Source organism: Panthera pardus, unplaced genomic scaffold (assembly GCF_024362965.1).
Source record: "Panthera pardus isolate Hobbes unplaced genomic scaffold, ASM2436296v1 HiC_scaffold_26, whole genome shotgun sequence".
In the NCBI taxonomy this organism is placed as follows: Eukaryota; Metazoa; Chordata; class Mammalia; order Carnivora; family Felidae; genus Panthera; species Panthera pardus.
Window position 1 is genome coordinate 19,488,795 of NW_026526832.1, and position 17,087 is coordinate 19,505,881.

The 17,087-nt window shown below is 42.0% G+C and overlaps 1 pseudogene; it reads left to right on the top strand.

Moving 5' to 3' along the window:
• Window positions 1–6,685: 6,685 nt before the first annotated feature.
• On the top strand, window positions 6,686–8,066 carry LOC109262550 (glyceraldehyde-3-phosphate dehydrogenase-like; annotated as a pseudogene).
• The last annotated feature ends 9,021 nt before the right edge of the window (window positions 8,067–17,087 follow it).

Consider the following 17,087-nt stretch of genomic DNA (forward strand, 5'->3'; position numbering starts at 1 on the left):
TCCCTCCTCCTTCTCCGCCCCCTCCCTTCCCCCTCCCCCTCCTCCTCTTCTCCTCCTTCTTTTTTTTTCCTTCTCTACCTCCTTCTTTTTTGGTTTGGATTTTTCTGTGAGTTTCCTGGTCATTTCCTTTGTTGATTTAAATAATTGTCAGAATTCTGTATATATTCTGGGTACTAATTCCATGCAACAATCCCCCCCCCCACTTTTCCTTTTCTTATAACTTTTGTTATAGTATTTCTTTTAACGGAAGTTTTAAATTTTGAGAACAAATCTCTCTGCCTTTTTTTTTTTTTTTTTTTTAAATAGGCTCCACACCCAACAGGCGGCTCAAACTCACAACCCTGACATCAAGAGTCACATGCTGTACTGACTGAGCTAGCCAGGCACACCTACAAATCTCTCAGTTTTTTATGGTTTTTGGATTTTGTATCTTGTTTAGGCAGACATTTTCCACCCCAATATTATTTAAACTATAGTTTTAAAACCTTTAAAGTATTTTAACTTTTGGCCCTCTAAATATTTAATTATTTGTACCAGCTGTGTTTGATGTGATGGGGGAGGAGGGTCAATCTAATGTTATTTTTCCTCAGTAGATAGCCAATTATCTCACATGATTTATTGAAAATGCCACCCTTTCTTCATTGATTTTACATGTTGCCTCTATGTAAGCTTCATTTGTGCAGATATATGGATCTGTTTGCACTTTATTCTATCCCACTGATTTATAATTATCCCTTTATTGTATGTTATTAAATCTGCTTGGGTTATATTCATATAGCTTTATATAGTTTTATGTTTATATTTTCATCTATATAGAGTGAATTCCTACTTAATAATCTTGTTCAGATTTTGAGGGCTGTTATCGAACATTTTCTCTTCCAGAAAAGAATCAGAATTCTTGAATTCCAATTTTAAAATTCTCTTAAAATTTGGTTGGGATTGCATTACATTTATAGATTGATTGTCCTGGATGGCAACAGCATAGAAACAGCTTTTCTTGGGTGCTGTAAGTACTGGATGTGAGTGACTTTCCATGCAATCTCCTTCGTGGATATTTATCATTTGACTCTGACAGGCAATCCCAAGAAGCCATGCTCTGTATGAATTTTCTGCAAGGGAACCTCAAAATCCAAAGCACAGACGGTGCTTAGAGTGGGCTCCTCTCTGTCTTTGGATAGTTTTTTTTTTTTTTAATTTTTAACGTTTATTTATTTTTGAGACAGAGAGAGACAGAGCATGAACAGGGGAGGGGCAGAGAGAGAGGGAGACACAGAATAGGAAGCAGGCTCCAGGCTCTGAGCCATCAGCCCAGAGCCCGACGCGGGGCCCGAACTCACGGACCGAGTCCGAGAGATGGTGACCTGAGCTGAAGTCGGACGCTTAACTGACTGAGCCACCCAGGCGCCCCTGTCTTTGGATAGTTTTTATGTGGATATATGGTTCCATTTCTCTTGGTTATATACCTAGAAGTAGAAATGCTGGATCGTACGGTAACTCTATGTTTAGACTTTTAAGGGATTACCAAACTGTTTTTCAAACTGGCTGCAAATTGAACATTCCCACCAGCAATGTATGAGAGCTCCTATTTCTCCACATCCTAACCAAGTTTTATTGCCCATCTTTTTTATCCTAGTGGGTGTAAGAAAGTTTTCATTGGGGGTTTTTTGGGGTTCTTTTTTTTTTTTTTGGTATTTAAAAAATGCTTATTTATTTATTTTGAGACAGGGAGACAGAGCATGTGTGCAAGCTGGGGGAAGGGCAGAGAGAGGGAGAGAGAGAATCCCAAGCAGCCTCCACACTGTCAGCGCAGAACACAATTCAGGGCTCTATCTCTTGAACCGAACCACGAGATCATGACCTGAGCTGAAATCAAGAGTCAGATGCTCAACCAACTGAACTACCCAGGCACCCCATTTTTTTTTTTTTTTTTTTTTTTTGGTATTTTGAAGAGCAGCGTTAGATTTACAAATCTAAATTGAAAAGTACAGAAATTTCCCACATATCCCTTCTCCCTGAGCACACAATTTCCTCCATTGTTTACATCTTGTATTAGTGTGTAATACAATGTGTAATACATGTAATTGATGAACAATATTGATACGTTATTATTAATTAAGTCCATAGTTTATATTAGGGTTAACTCTTTGTGTTGTACATTCTCTGGGTTTTGACAAATGTATAATGACGTGTGTCTACCATTACTGTATAATACAGGATCGTTTTACTGCCCTAAAGATCCCCTGTGTTCCACCTTGTCATCCCTCTCTCCCTCAGAACAACTGGCAACCACTGATCTTACTACTGTCTTCCATAGTTTTGTCATTTCTGGAATGTCATACAGTTGGAATCCTATAGTACATTGCCCTTTCAGATTGGCCTCTTTCACTTAGCAACACACTTTCTAAAGTTCCGCCACGTCAGGGGGCCTGGCTGGCTTGTGGGTGGAGTACGTGACTCTTGATCTCGGGGTTGTAGGTTGGAGCCCCATGTTGGGTGTAGAGATTACTTTAAAAAAGGGAGGGGGAGACACCTGGGGTGGCCCAGTCGGTTAAATGCTGGACTCTTAGTTTCGGCTCAGGTCATGATCTCACAGTTTGTGCATTCAAGCCCTACATAGGGCTCCCTGCTTGGGATTCTCTCTCTCTCTCTCTCTCTCCCTCTCTCTGTCTCTCTCTCTCTCCATTTGTACTCTCTCTCTCTCAAAAATATATGTATAAATAAACTTTTAAAAAAATTTTTAAAAATCTTAAAAAAAAAAGTCCTCTCTGTCTTTTTTGCTGCTTGGTAGTTCATTTCTTTGTATCGCCAAGTGATACTACATTGTATGGATGGGCCATAGTTTGCTTATATATTCTCCTACTGAAGGATAGCTTGGTGCTTCCAATTTTGGCAATTATGATTAGAGCTGCTATAAACATCCGTGCACAGGTTTTTGAGTGAACCTAAGTTTTCAGCCCATTTGGTTAAATACCAAGGAGCATGTTTGCTAGACTGTATGTTTAGTTGTGTAAGAAACTGCCGAACTCTCTTCCAAGGTGGCTGTCCCATTTTGCAACCTGACCAGCCAGGCGTGAGAGTTACTGTTACTCTCTACATCCTCTTCAGCTTTTGTATTGCCAGTTTTTTGGACTTGGGTCACTCTAATAGGTGTGTGGTGTTATCTCGTTTTAATTTGCATTTCTGGGGCACCTGGGTGGCTCAGTCGATTAAGCCTCTGACTTCTGCTCAGGTCATGATCTCACAGTTCCGTGAGTTTGAGCCCGGCACTGGGCTCTGTGCTGGCAGCTCAGAGCCTGGAGCCCGCTTCGGATTCTGTGTCTCCCTCTCTCTCTGCCCCTCCCCCACTCATGCTCTATGTCTCTCTCTCTCTCTCTCAAAAATAAATAAACAAACATTAAAAAAAGAGAGTTCTTTGTATGCTTTGGATAATATTCCTTTATCAGACATATCTTTTGCAAATATGCTTTTCCAGAGCATTTCCATTTTTAGGACTTTATGCCACAGGTTTACTTGCACACAGGTACAAAGATGTATATGGACAAATAATATAAATAACAAATTAGATGATAAAAACAACAAATTAGAAGTGAGAAGCAGAAGTGACTCTGGCTGATGAGCAGAAAGTCATTTGTTATAAAGAAAACCGTTGAGAGGGCTAGAGAAGAGGCTTGATGACAATCTTCTAGAATTAAAGCCACAAACCACATATATAAATAGCCTGGTGAACAAAAGGCCCAGAACATTCTGCTGCCACCAAAAACTAGATGCTGTATTTGCAATGCCCCCAAGAACTTGACTGCAATTGCACCTGTCGCTCAGACCTGCACCACTAATGTCTCTTTTGCATCAGGAACTCATTTTGTAACCCATGCTGCCCCCAAGGCCATAAGGCTGTGACGCACCCTTGCCAGCATAATAGGTGTCCTGCACAAAGCCCGTTTCCTCCTGGGGTCCACTTCTGATTTGGAGATTGGCCTGGGTGCAACTGGTTGGTGGAGTTTCAGAGACTGCAGAATGTGTACTTCCACAAACATGAAAAGTATTCCAGGGGCGCCTGGGTGGCTCAGTTGGTTGAGCATCCGACTTCGGCTCAGGTCACGATCTCATGGTTCACAAGTTCGAGCCCCACGTCAAGCTCTGTGGTGACAGCACAGAGCCTGGAGTCTGCCTTGGATTCTGTGTCTCCCTCTCTTTCTACCCCTCCCGGATCATACTCTGTCTCTCTCTCTCAAATAAATAAATAAATAAATAAATAAATAAATAAGAAAAGTATTCCAAAGGAGTTGGCAAACCAGAAAACATGACAAATGTCCACTAAAGTGTCTGTCAGTTGGAGATACCTAATATATTACGGCACATGCATACATTAGAATACTATGTAGTTCTTGAACAAAGTAAGGTAGTGTAAAGACTAATAATGTTGGGGAATCTTCAAGATATAATTAATGTGCATTATGTTCTATCATTTGTACTTTAAAAGAGCTGTACATATTTATATATTTGTCCATGTATACAAAAGTCTGGAAAGGTACACAAGAAACTGGTAACAATGGTTGCTTCTAGAGAAGGGAAAAAGGAGACGAGGATGGATGGGGACCTTATTGGTCTGAGTTCTACATATGCCACATGCATCTATAATCTATTCGAAAACTTTTTTTTAATGTTTATTTTTGAAAGAGAGAGAGAGTGAGACAGCGTGTGTGCACATGAGTGGGGGAAGGGAAGAGAGAGAGGGGGACAGAGAATCTCAAGCAGGCCTTGCTGTCAGCACAGAGCCCAATGTGGGGCTTGAACCCACAAACCATGAGATCATGACCTGACAGAAGTCAAGAGTTGGACACTTAACCGACTGAGCCACACAGGCACACCTCAAAATTCTAAAAAGTAAAAATGTTTGCCACATATACAAACTGTGGCCACCAAACATTTGATAAACTGTATTAATTTTAGAATGTTTGGAAGCAGAACCAACCAATAGTGGGTATTATTAAAAGTGGGGTGCCTGGGTGGCTCAGTTGGTTAAGCGTCCAGCTGTTGATTTCAGCTCAGATCATGATCTCACAGTTTGTGAGATCGTAGGGCTCTGTGCTGACGGGGCGGAGCCTACTTGGGGTTCTCTCTCTCTCCCTCGCTCTCTGCCCCTCCCCCACTTGCTTTCGCCAGGCATGCGCCCCGTGTGCCTGTCTCAAAACAAACAAACAAACAAACAAACTTAAAAAAAAAAGAAAGTAGTAGCACAAACGCCACTGATGCTGAGCCTCAACTTCTTCTGGGCTAAACGTTACTTATCTTATACCCACAGTTGGGAAACAGCGTCCATCTTTCCCATAAAATTGGCCTGCTTGGCTAGCACTCCCCATGCAGCCAGTTCAGATCTCTGAAGCGGTCAGTGACATTGAGGACACAGAGAACTGTTCATAGTTATTCCATCCTAAGAAGCAAGAAGCAGTCCCCTGCCCACCTCCAAAGTCCGTGGGAGGGTTTCGGTGATTCTTTTGTGAGAAGTTGAGAAAGATCCACGCGATACTACTAGGCCAGGAGATGGTATAACAAGATAGTTTTGCTGATCTGGACAGGAGATTGGGCCTGTGAACCACAGCCATTTTAACACCGAGCGAGACTCAAAATACCTTCGGGTGAATCGTTTGGGAGGCTTCCAGCAGCATAAACAGAGTGCCCAACTAAAAGAGGCGTAAACAGCGAGGACATTCATTTTTTCACAAAACAAGAAGTCTGGCAAAGAGAATTCCAGAGCTGCCTCATTCAGAAGTTCAACAATGGCAGAGTTCTGGCTCGGTCTCTCTGATTTCCTCATGACTTTTTCTTCATGGTGACAAAGTGACTGTTGCCGGTCCCAGCACCATATCCTCACATGAGCTTACTGAAGGCACGAAGCATGAAGAACTTTCCGCATTGCTTGCTCTCGTGCTTTCTCTCCCTTGCTCACAGGCTGGCTCTCCTGTTTAAAAAAAAAAAAAAATTTTTTTTAATGTTTTTATTTATTTTTGAGACAGAGAGAGACAGAACATGAGCAGGGGAGGGGCAGAGAGAGAGAGGGAGACACAGAATCTGAAGCAGGCTCCAGGCTCCGAGCTGTCAGCACAGAGCCCGACGTGGGGCTCGAACTCACAGAGCGTGAGATCATGACCTGAAGCTGAAGTCAAGCGCTTAACTGACCGAGCCACCCAGGCACCCCCAGCTCTCCTGTTTTTAATCAGGGAGGAAAATCTTTCCCAGAAGCCCCCAGAAGATTTCTTCCCCAGATGCAATCGGTCGGAAGTGTGCTATATGCCCACCTCCAAACCAATCCCTAGCAAGGGGAGAAGGAATTACCATGTTTGTCTTAACCAATCACAGTTCATCCTCAGAAGGAGGTGGTGAATAGGGCTGCAAATTCCTTGTTTGTCTAAAATTCAGTTTTAACTGGGTGTGTTTATATTTTTTGTCTGAGACTCTGGCAGTGGTGCTGGGTGACACCTTCCTCATTTCTGAGTCTGTTGCCAGACCATACTTCACAAAATCAGCGTTTCATTAGCAAGAATAAGACAGTAGTGCCTAAGAGTAGCAACCAACCATCTGCCTCCTTGCTTTACAAGATTTCCTTTAACTTCTGTTCAAGAAAGTCCTGGCTCCTTTTGGCTCTCTGCCCCTCCCTGTTTGACAACAGCTGTGTCCCTGAGACATGATGGTGAAGGCCCAAGTAAATGACTTTGACTCTGTTGGGTGTCTGGTCACCAAGACTGCTATTAACTCTGGCAAAGTAAATATTGTCTCTACCAATAACAGCTTCGTTGACCTCAACTACATGGTCTACTTGGTCCAGTATGATTCCACCCATGGAAAGTTCAATGGCACAGTCCGGACTGAGAATGAGAAACTTGTCATTGATGGAAAGCCTATCTCAGTCTCCCTGGAGTAAGATCTCACTAACATCCAACGGAGTGAGGTTGGTGCTGAATTTATTGTGCAACCCACTGGTATCTTCACTACTCTGGAGAAGGCTGGGGCTCATTTGGAGGGTGGAGTCAAAAGGGTCATCATCTCTGCCTCTTCTGCTGATGCCCCCATATTTGTGATGGACTTGAACCAAGAGAAAGAGGTATGACAACTTTCTCAAGATAGTCAGCAACGCCTCTTGCACCACTAACCGCTTGAGCCCCTGGCCAAGGTCGTCCGTAACAACTTTGGCATCGCGGAGGGAATCATGACCACAGTACATGTCGCTACAGCCACCCAGAAAACCATAAATGGCCTCTCTGAGAAGCTATGTCATGATGGCTAAGAAGCCAGCCAGAACATCATCCCTGCTTCTACTGGTATTGCCAAGACTGTGAGCAAGATCATCCCTGAGCTGAACGGGAAATTCACTGGCATGACTTTCCGTATCCCCACCCATAATGTGTTGGTCATGGACTTGACCTACCATTTGAAGAAAGCTGCCAAATAGGACAACATCAAAAAGATGGTGAAGCAGGCATCAGAGGGCCCTCTCAAGTGCATCCTGGGCTACACTAAGGACCAGTTTCCTGCAGCTTTAACGGTGACACCCAGTCTTCCACCTTTATTTAATGTGGTTTTCAAAAATTTTTAATGTGTATTTATTTTTGAGAGAGAGAGACAGAGCATGAGTGGAGGAGGGGCAGAAAGAGAGGGAGACACAGAATCCGAAGCAGGCTCCAGGCTCTGAGCTGTCAGCACAGAGCCCAACGCTGCGCTCAAACTCACAGACGGCGAGATCAAGACCTGAGCCAAAGTGGGATGCTTAACTGACTGAGCCACCCAGGCGTCCTTCCCACTCTTCCACTTTTGGCGCTGGGGCTGACATTGCCTTCAATGACCATTTTGTCAAGCTTATTTCCTTTGATGAAAATGAATCTGTCTCTAGCAATAGGGCGATGGACACATGGACTCCAAGGAATAAGAACCCTGGGAACACCAGCCCCAGGGAGAGGCATGTGAGCAAGACAGAAGCCCTCAGCTGCTGGGGTGTCCTTGCCCTACAGGGGTCCCTCGACATACTGAAAAATCGCTTGTCCTCAACACAGTTTCCATTCCAAACCCCCTGAAGAAGGGGAGGCATTTAGGGAGCCCTACCTGTCACGTACCATCAATAAGGACACTAAGAAAGAAAGCCCTGGTTTACATGACCTGGAGTTTCCACAGAAACACAAAGGCACCCAATTCTGTCTGTATGTCTGTCTCTCTTTCTGTGTATTGGTGGTGTGCTGGAGTGAGATACAAGATCACAGTTTTATAGTATTACAGAGTAAAAGCTCAATTTTCAGGGTCAGCTGGCAAAGATGAACAGTGACAGAGGAAGATGCGAGTAGAGCATGTTACAACCTGCAATTGACATCTGGGGGATCCAAAGGTTTAAAAGCCACCACCCAGTGTGCTTCAGTTTTTCTGTGGGGCATCTAAAGAAGGGGGAAACAACAGCCCAGCTGCTTCCTGAGACTCTGGCGTTTTTGTGGAACTTGATGTGATCTTGATGTGGAAGATTTGAGTATTACTGCCTCTTTCTTTTTTTTTCTTTTTTTTTTTTTTCAATATATGAAATTTATTGTCAAATTGGTTTCCATATTTCACCCAGTGCTCATCCCAAATATTACTGCCTTTTTCAAAGACTGCTTGAGACCGAAGATCACAGTGCCATAGAAATGAGAGAGAACAGGAATGTTTCCTTTGGGAGTCAGTGCTATTTCAACACAAGTTTTACGCGTTTATGTGAGGGGATGATTATGACATAAGTAATGAAAAGGCATTTCTGGGTCTTGATTTTAAGTGTGATTCCTGGGACTCTACTGATAGATACACGCAGACCTACAACTCCTTTGCTGAGTCACCAGCTTACCACTGCTAGGGGGCTGCCCCAGCTCCCACAGGCCCGTATAAAACTGTTGGTTTGCCAGACTCTCATGAACTCTGGCCCATAGCCTAGGCAGCTGTTGGAAATTCTGGCTGACAGACCGGAAACCGCGAGGCAACTCTTTTTAGGGTGTCCCCTCTGGGAGTCAAAAATCAAATGGCTTGCATGGACATCCTTACTGGGATCCTATCTGCTAAACATCTATATTTTCTCAGGTTGGCTAGTGATAAACTTTAGATATATTCATGAGAAAATAGTATCCATTTCCTCAACTATATTTATGTTGTAGACTTGATTAAAGAACAGCTGTGTCAGTTAATGTGACAGATTGTGCATTTATCCGTTTCCCTTCCAAATCCCCACTGTACTAACAGTAAAGAAATAAAAAGACCATAAACCTATAGGGCTAAAGAGGGGGGAGGAGATGATAAGAGTTAAGAAATGTCAACACAGGGGCTCCTGGGTGGCTCAGTCGGTTTAGCCTCTGACTCTTGATCTCAGCTCAGGTCATGATCTCACGGTTTCTGAGTTCAAGCTCCACAGCAGCCTCTCCACTGATGGCCTGGAGCCTGCCTGGGATTCTGTTTCTCCTCTCTGCCCCTCCCCTGCTTGTGCGTGCACTCTCTCTCTCTCTCTCTCTTCCTCAAAATAAATAAATAAACTTTAAAAAATTATATAAAAAAAAAAAAAAAGAAAGAAACGTCAACACAATTCTGGAAAACGAAAGCCGGGGGAGGAGTAATACAACTGATTTAGTAGAACGGAGAAGCTTAAGCCTAAGGGCGCTCATGGGAGGGAGGGCTACTGCAGGTGGAGGTAGGGAGTGGAGGGCACACCAATAAAGAGAAAGCTAATTGGGCAGCAGGAACCGAAGGTACGGTGTCTGTCTGCAACCACTGATTGGTTCTTGTCCCTACCCTTTTGCCTTTCCGGGATGTTACGTAAATGGAATCGTACCTACCATGTGTAAGGTTTTTTCAATTTTTTTTTTTTAACACTTATTTATTTTTGAGAGATGGAACGAGATAGAGCACGAGGGGTGGGGGGAGGGGCAGAGAGAGGGGGGTCACAGAATCCGAAGCAGGCTCCAGGTTCTGAGCTGTCAGCGTAGAGCCCTAGAGCCCGACGTGGGGTTCGAACCCACGGACTGCGAGATCATGACCTGAGCCAAAGCTGGATGCTTAACGACTGAGCCACCAGGCGCCCCCTGTAAGTTTCTGAATCTGGCTTCTTTCATTGAGCATAATGCATTTGAGAGTTATTTGTGTTGTGGTAACAGTGCCATTTTCCTAATGACTAACTAGCGACCCATTTTATAGATGTGCTACAATTTTTTGGACTGTTTCCAGGTTTTGGTGATGACAAACAATGCTACTGTCAACATTTGTGAAGTGGTTTTCAGTTATTCTGTAAATACAGGCTTTTATTTCACTTGGGCAAATAACATGGGGTGAGATTTCTGGGTTCTGTGGTATGTGTGTGTTTAAGTTTGTAGGAAACCTTCTAACTGTTCTCCAGAGTGGCTGAACTATTCTACACCCTCCTGAGCAATATGTGACAGTTTTGGTTCCTCCACATTCTTAACAGCCCTCTGTATTGTCATATGTATTTTGTTTTATTTCTTTATTTTTTTAACTTTAGCCACTCTAACAGGTAGATGGTGATATCTTAGTGTGTGTGTGTATGTGTGTGTTTAAGCATAAAATTCAATAGTTTTTAGTATATTCACAAAGTTGTGCAACCACCACCACTATCTTATTCTAGAACATTTCCATCAGTCCCTGCTTGGACTGAATTGACCCACAAGTTCATGTTGAAGTCCTCTTCCTCAAGTTGAAGGTATTTGGAGATTGGGATCTTTGGGAAGTAATTAGAGACAGATGAGGTTATGAGGGTGGGGTCCCCCTGATGGGATTCGTGCACTTATAAGAAGAGGTGGAGGGGCGCCTGGGTGGCTCAGTTGGTTGTGCGTCTGACTGCATCTCAGGTCGAAATCTCGCGGTCTGTGAGTTCGAGCCCCACGTCAGGCTCCGTGCCCATCGCTGGGAGCCTGTTACGGATTCTGTGCCTGCCGCTCTCTGACCCTCTCCCGTCCGTTGTCTGTGCCAAAAAAGTAAATAAAGGTTAAAAACAAAATTAAAAAAAAAAAAAAGAAAGAAGAGGTGGAGAGGATTCTCTCTCCATATGCACACACCAGGAGTCGCAGAATAAAACCTACTTTGCCAGCACCTTGATCTTAGACTTCCCAGTCTCTAGATGCATGAAAAAGAAATTTCTGTTGTTTAGGCCACCCAATCTACAGTATTTTGCTATGACAGCTGCAGTTGATTAAGATAACCCACAGCAGAAGCCCTGTCACTACTAATCCCCTCTACACCCATCCTCTGACAATAACTAATCGACTTTTTGTCTCTATGGATTTGCCTCTGCTGGACAATCATGTAAATGGGATCATATCATGCAGTACGTGGCCTTTCGTGTCTGGCTTCATTCACCTAGCATAATGCTTTCAGGGCTTATGCATGTTGTAGTGTGCATCATAGTTCATTCCTTGTCACGGCCGCGTGGTATCCCCTTGGGTGGAAATACATTTTGTTCATCCATTCATCACTCACGTATTTAGGTTATTTCTACATACTGGCTAGTATGAATAATGCTGCTATGAATATTCAAGTGCAAGTAAGTCTTTGTGTGAACGTGTTTTCAGTTCTCTTGGGTGTATACCTAAGAGTAGATTTGCAGGATCGTGTGGTGATTTATGTTTAAGTTTTTGAGGAACGGCCAACCTGTTTTCCACACCAACTGGGCCATTTTACGTTCCCATCAGTGGTGTATTGGAGTTCCAGTGTTTCCACATCCTCATCAACACTTGTTGTTGTCTGTATTTTTTTATTATAGCCACTTTCTTGGTTATGAAGTGGTATGCTATTATGATTTTTTTAGTATTTATTATTTTTTGTGTGGGAGAGCATGAGTGGGGGAGGTACAGAGAGAGAGGGACAGAGGATCCAAAGCGGGCTCTGCGCTGACAGGCCGACAGCAGAACCTCGAACTCATGAACCTCAAGATCAAGACCTGAGCCAAAGTTGGACGCTCAACTGACTGAGCCCCTACCGTTATGATGTCCAGATGCCCCCACCATTATGATTTGGATTTGCAGTTTCCTAGCGACTAATGACTTTGAGCATTTTTTCATGTACTTATTTGCCATCCATGTAGCTTCTTTGGTGAATTGTCAGTTCAAATCTTTGCCCTTTTTAAAAAAAAATGTTAACTCCACTATAGTTAACACACGGTGTTATATTAGGTCCAGGTGTCCAATATAGTGATTCAACAATTCTATACATTACTCGTGCTCAGCGTAAGTATACTCTTAATTCCCTTTATCTATTTCACCATTTCACCCATTGCCTCACCAGCCTCCCCTCTGGTAACCATCAATTTGTTCTCCATACTTAAAAATCTGTTTTTTTTTTGTTTGTTTCCTTTTTTCTTTGTTCATTTGTTTTTCTTTCTTAAATTCCATATGTGAGTGAAATCATATGGTATTTGTCTTTCTCTGACTGACTGATTTCACTTAGCATTACACTCTCTGGCTCCATCCATGTTGTTCCAAACGGCAAGACTGCATTATTTTTTTATGGCTGAGTAACATTTCATTGTATGTATATACCACATCTTAACTCATTCATCTATGGATGGGCACTTGGGCTGCTTCCATAATATAACTATCGTAAATAACGCTGCAATAAACATAGAGGTGCATAGATATTTTTTGAATTAGTGTTTTCATAATTCATTGGGTTAATACCCATTAGTGGAATTACCAGATCATATGGTAATTCTATTTTTAATTTTTTGAGGAATCTCCATACCGTTTTCCACAGGGGCTGCACCAGTTTGCATTCCTACCAACAGTGCACGAGGGTTCCTTTTTCTCCACATCCTCGTCAACACTTGTCTCCTGTGTTTTTGATTTTAGTCATTCTGACTGGTGTGAGGTAATATGTCACTGTGGTTTTGATTTGCATTTCCCTGATGATGAGTGATGGTGAGCATCTTTTCCTGTGTCTGTTGGCTATTTGTATGTCTTCTTTACAGAAATATCTGTTCATGTCTCCTGCCCATTTTTAATTGGATTATTTGTGTGTGTGTGTGTGTGTGTGTGTGTGTGTGTGTTGAGTTGTATAAGTTCTTTATGTATTTTGGATACTATCCCTTTATTGGATATTTCATTTGCAAATATCTTTTCCCACTCAGCAGGTTGTCTTTTAGTTCTGTTGATTGTTTCTTTTGCTGTGTAGAAGCTTTTTATTTTTATTTTTTTCAGAGAAAGAGAGCAGAGGATGGGGGCAGAGGGAAAGAGAGAGAATCTTAAACAGGTTCCACACTCAGCACCAAGCCCAATGCGAGGGCTCGATCCCATGACCCTGGGGTCATGACCTGGGCCAAAATCAAGAGTTGGATGCTCAGTCAACTGAGCCACCCAGGCGCCCCAGAAGCTTTTTATTTTAATGTAGTCCCAATGGGTTTTTTCTTTTTTTGCTTTTGTTTCCCTTGTATCAGGAGACATACCTAGAAAAATATTACTATAGCCAATGTCAAAGAAATTGTTGTCGGTGCTGTCTTCTAAAATTTTATATTTCCAAATTTTTGCCCATTTAAAAAAATTGATTTCCTTGTAATTGCATTCTGAAAGTTCCTTATATATCTTGGATTCAAGTCCTTTGTCTAATTTGTGATTTTTAAATTTTTTCTTCCCATCTCTGAATTGTCTTTTCATTCTCTCTCTCTCTTTTTTTAATATTTATTTATTTATTTTTGGGAGAGCACAAGCAGGGGAGGAGCAGAAGCAGAGAGAGGGAGACAGAGGATGTGAAGTGGCCTCTGCACTGACAGGGTGACAGCAGTGAGCCTGATGTGAGGCTTGAACTCACAAACTGTGAGATCATGACCTGAGCTGAACTTGGATGCTCAACCCACTGAGCCACCCAGGCGCCCCTGAATTGTCTTTTCATTGTCCTAAGAGTATTCTTCACAGGGGTGCCTGGGTGGCTCAGTCAATTGCGCATCCAACTCTTGATTTCATGATCCCGCACTCAGGATTAGGCTCCACACTAAACATGGAGCCTGTTTAAGATTCTTTCTCCCTCTCCCTCTCCCTCTCTCTCTCTCTCTCTCTATCCCTCTGCCCCCCACCCTCACTCATGCTCTCTCCCTGTCTCTGTCTCTCGCTCTCAAATACAAAAAGAAGAGAAAAAAAACTTCCAGGAGTTTGGAACCTTATATTAAAAAAAGAGTATTCTTCACAGAGTCAGTTTAAGTCCTGAAATCCCATCTATCAAGTTTTTCTTCTATAAGGCCTTTGGTGTCATTTCTTAGAACTCTTTGCCTAAGTCCAGGTTACCAAGATTCCCTACTGTGTTTTCTTCTAAAGTTTTTAAACTTTTAGATTTCATATTTAAATTCATGATCCATTTTGAGTTAAATTTGTATAAAATGTGAAGTTTGGGTGGTGGCTTATTTTGCTTTGTAAATGGCTGTCCAGTTATTCCACCACCATTTGTTCAAAAGACAATCATTTCTCCATTGAATTGCCTCTGCACTTTTGTCAAAAATCAATTGTGTGGGTCTATTTTTGGACTCTGTGTCCTGTTCCATTGACCTGTGTGCCTATCCTGTAACCTAATACCACACTGGTTCTGGTTTTGATATTAAGGTAATTGCATTTGGACTGAAAGCTTGTTTCCCTCAAAATTCATGTTGAAATACTAACGACCAGTGTGGTGGTATTAGGAGGTAGGACCTTTGGGAGGTAATTAGGTGATAAAGTGAAGCCTTCTTTAATGATATTAAGGCCGTTAGATCACAAAGAACTCTCTTGCACCCCTGCTACCATATGAGGACAGAATGAGAAGACAGCAGTCTATAACCCAGAAGAGGGCCTTCACCAGAATTTTAACCATGCTAACACCCCAGTCTTGGACTTACAGACTCAATACCTGTGAGAAGTAAATTTCTGTTGTTTATAAGCCACCCAGTTTATGCTATTTCATTATAGCAGCCCGACCTGAGACAAAAATATTGGTTTCATAAATGGCTTGGGATGTGCTTCCTTCTCTTCTATCTTCTGGAAGAGATTATGTCAAATTTGTATTATTTCTTACTTAAATATTTGCTAGTTAAACCATCTGAGCCTGGAGTTTTCTTTGTTGGAAGGCTTTCCCCAATGAATTCAATTTCTTTGATAAATGTGGGACTATTTAGCTCATCTATTTCTTCTTGAACAGGTTTTGGTAATTTGTATCTTTTAACAAATCAGTCCATTTCATCTAAGTCATCAAATTTATAGGCATAGAGGGTTTTGATTTTTTTTTTTTTTTGGTAGTATTCTCTGATACACTTAATGTCTGTAGGGTCTGTAGAGTCTGTAGTGATATCTCCCTTTTTATTCCTATATGGATGATTTGTGTATTCTTTTTTCAGTCTGGCTACAGGTTTATCAATTTTATTATTCTTCCCCAAAAACTAGCTTTTAATTTTACTGAGTTTCTCTGTTGTGTTTTTGTTTTCAATTGTATTGATTTCTGCTCTTTATTTTCCCTTGCATGCTTTCAGTTGAATTTGTTCTTTTTTTTTGTTTATTTATTTTTGAGAGAGACAGAGACAGCACGAGTGGGGGAGGGGCAGAGAGAGAGAAAGAGAGAGAAAGGAGAGAGAGAGAGAATCCCAAGCAGACTCTGCACTGCCAGTGCAGAACCTGATGCAGGGCTCGAACCCACAAAGCCATGAGATCATGGCCTGAACCAAAACCAAGAGTCAGATGTTTAACTGACTGAGCCACCCAGGCACTCTGAATTTGCTTTTATTTTTAATTTTTTAAAAAATTTCTTAAGGTGGAAGCTTAGATGATTTTAGATCATTTTTTCTAATAAAAGTTTTTCATGCCATAAATTTCCTTCTAAGCACTGCTTTGCATTTCACAAGTTTTTTTTTTTTTTTAACTTCTAATGTTTTTATTTATTTTTGAGAGAAAGAGAGAGTGCACAAGTGGGGAAGTGGCAGAGAGAGAGGTGGGATAGAGGATCTGAAGCAGGCTTCACATTGACAGCAAAGAGCCCAATGTGACACTTGAACCCATGAGCCACAAGATCATGACCTCAGCCAAAGTTGGATGCTCAACCAACTGAGCCACCCAGGTGCCCCTGCATTTCACAAGTTTTAATATGCTGTATTTTCATTTTAATTTAGCTCAAATATTTTCTCTCTAATTTCACTGAAGAGTTCTCCTTTGACACATGGGTTATTTATTTTTTTATTTTTATTTATTTTTTTTTTTTCAACATTTTTTAATTTATTTTTGGGACAGAGAGAGACAGAGCATGAACGGGGGAGGGGCAGAGAGAGAGGGAGACACAAAATCGGAAACAGGCTCCAGGCTCTGAGCCATCAGCCCAGAGCCTGACGCGGGGCTCGAACTCACGGACCGCGAGATCGTGACCTGGCTGAAGTCGGACGCTTAACCGACTGCGCCATCCAGGCGCCCCGACACATGGGTTATTTAGAAGTTATCCAATTATTAGGGAATTGTCCAGATATTTTTGTTATTGTTTTTAATCTAATTCTATTGAGTTCATAAAATGTACTTTGTGTGATTTTAATTTTTAATAATTTGTAAAGATTTATTTTATGGCCTAGAATATGGTCTACCTTATTGGTTGTGAATGTTTCATGTGAACTTGAAAGACTTCCTACTGTTGTTGTGTGGATTGTTCTATTTCACACAATTCCATTAGGGACACCTGGGTGGCTCAGTTGGTTAAGCACCGGACTTTGGCTCAGGTAATGAACCCACGGTTTGTGGGTTTGAGCCCCGCATCAGGCTCTGTGCTGACAGCTCAGAGCCTACAGCCTGCCTCAGATTCTGTCTCTCTCTCTCTCTCTCTCTGCCCCTCCCCCACTTGCACTCTATCTCTTTCAAAAATAAATAAATATTAAAAAAAAATTTTTTTTTTAAATGTCAGTTCCATCAAGTTGGTTGATAGTGTTGTTCAGAGCTTTTTTGTGCTTACTGATTTTCTGTCTGCTTGTTCCATTAGTTACACAGAGAGAAGTGTGGAAGTCTCCAACTATAAATCTCCTTTGGTTCCATCAGTTTTTCATTCATGTGTTTTAAAACTTTGTTATTAGGTGAACACACATTTAGGATTATTATTTC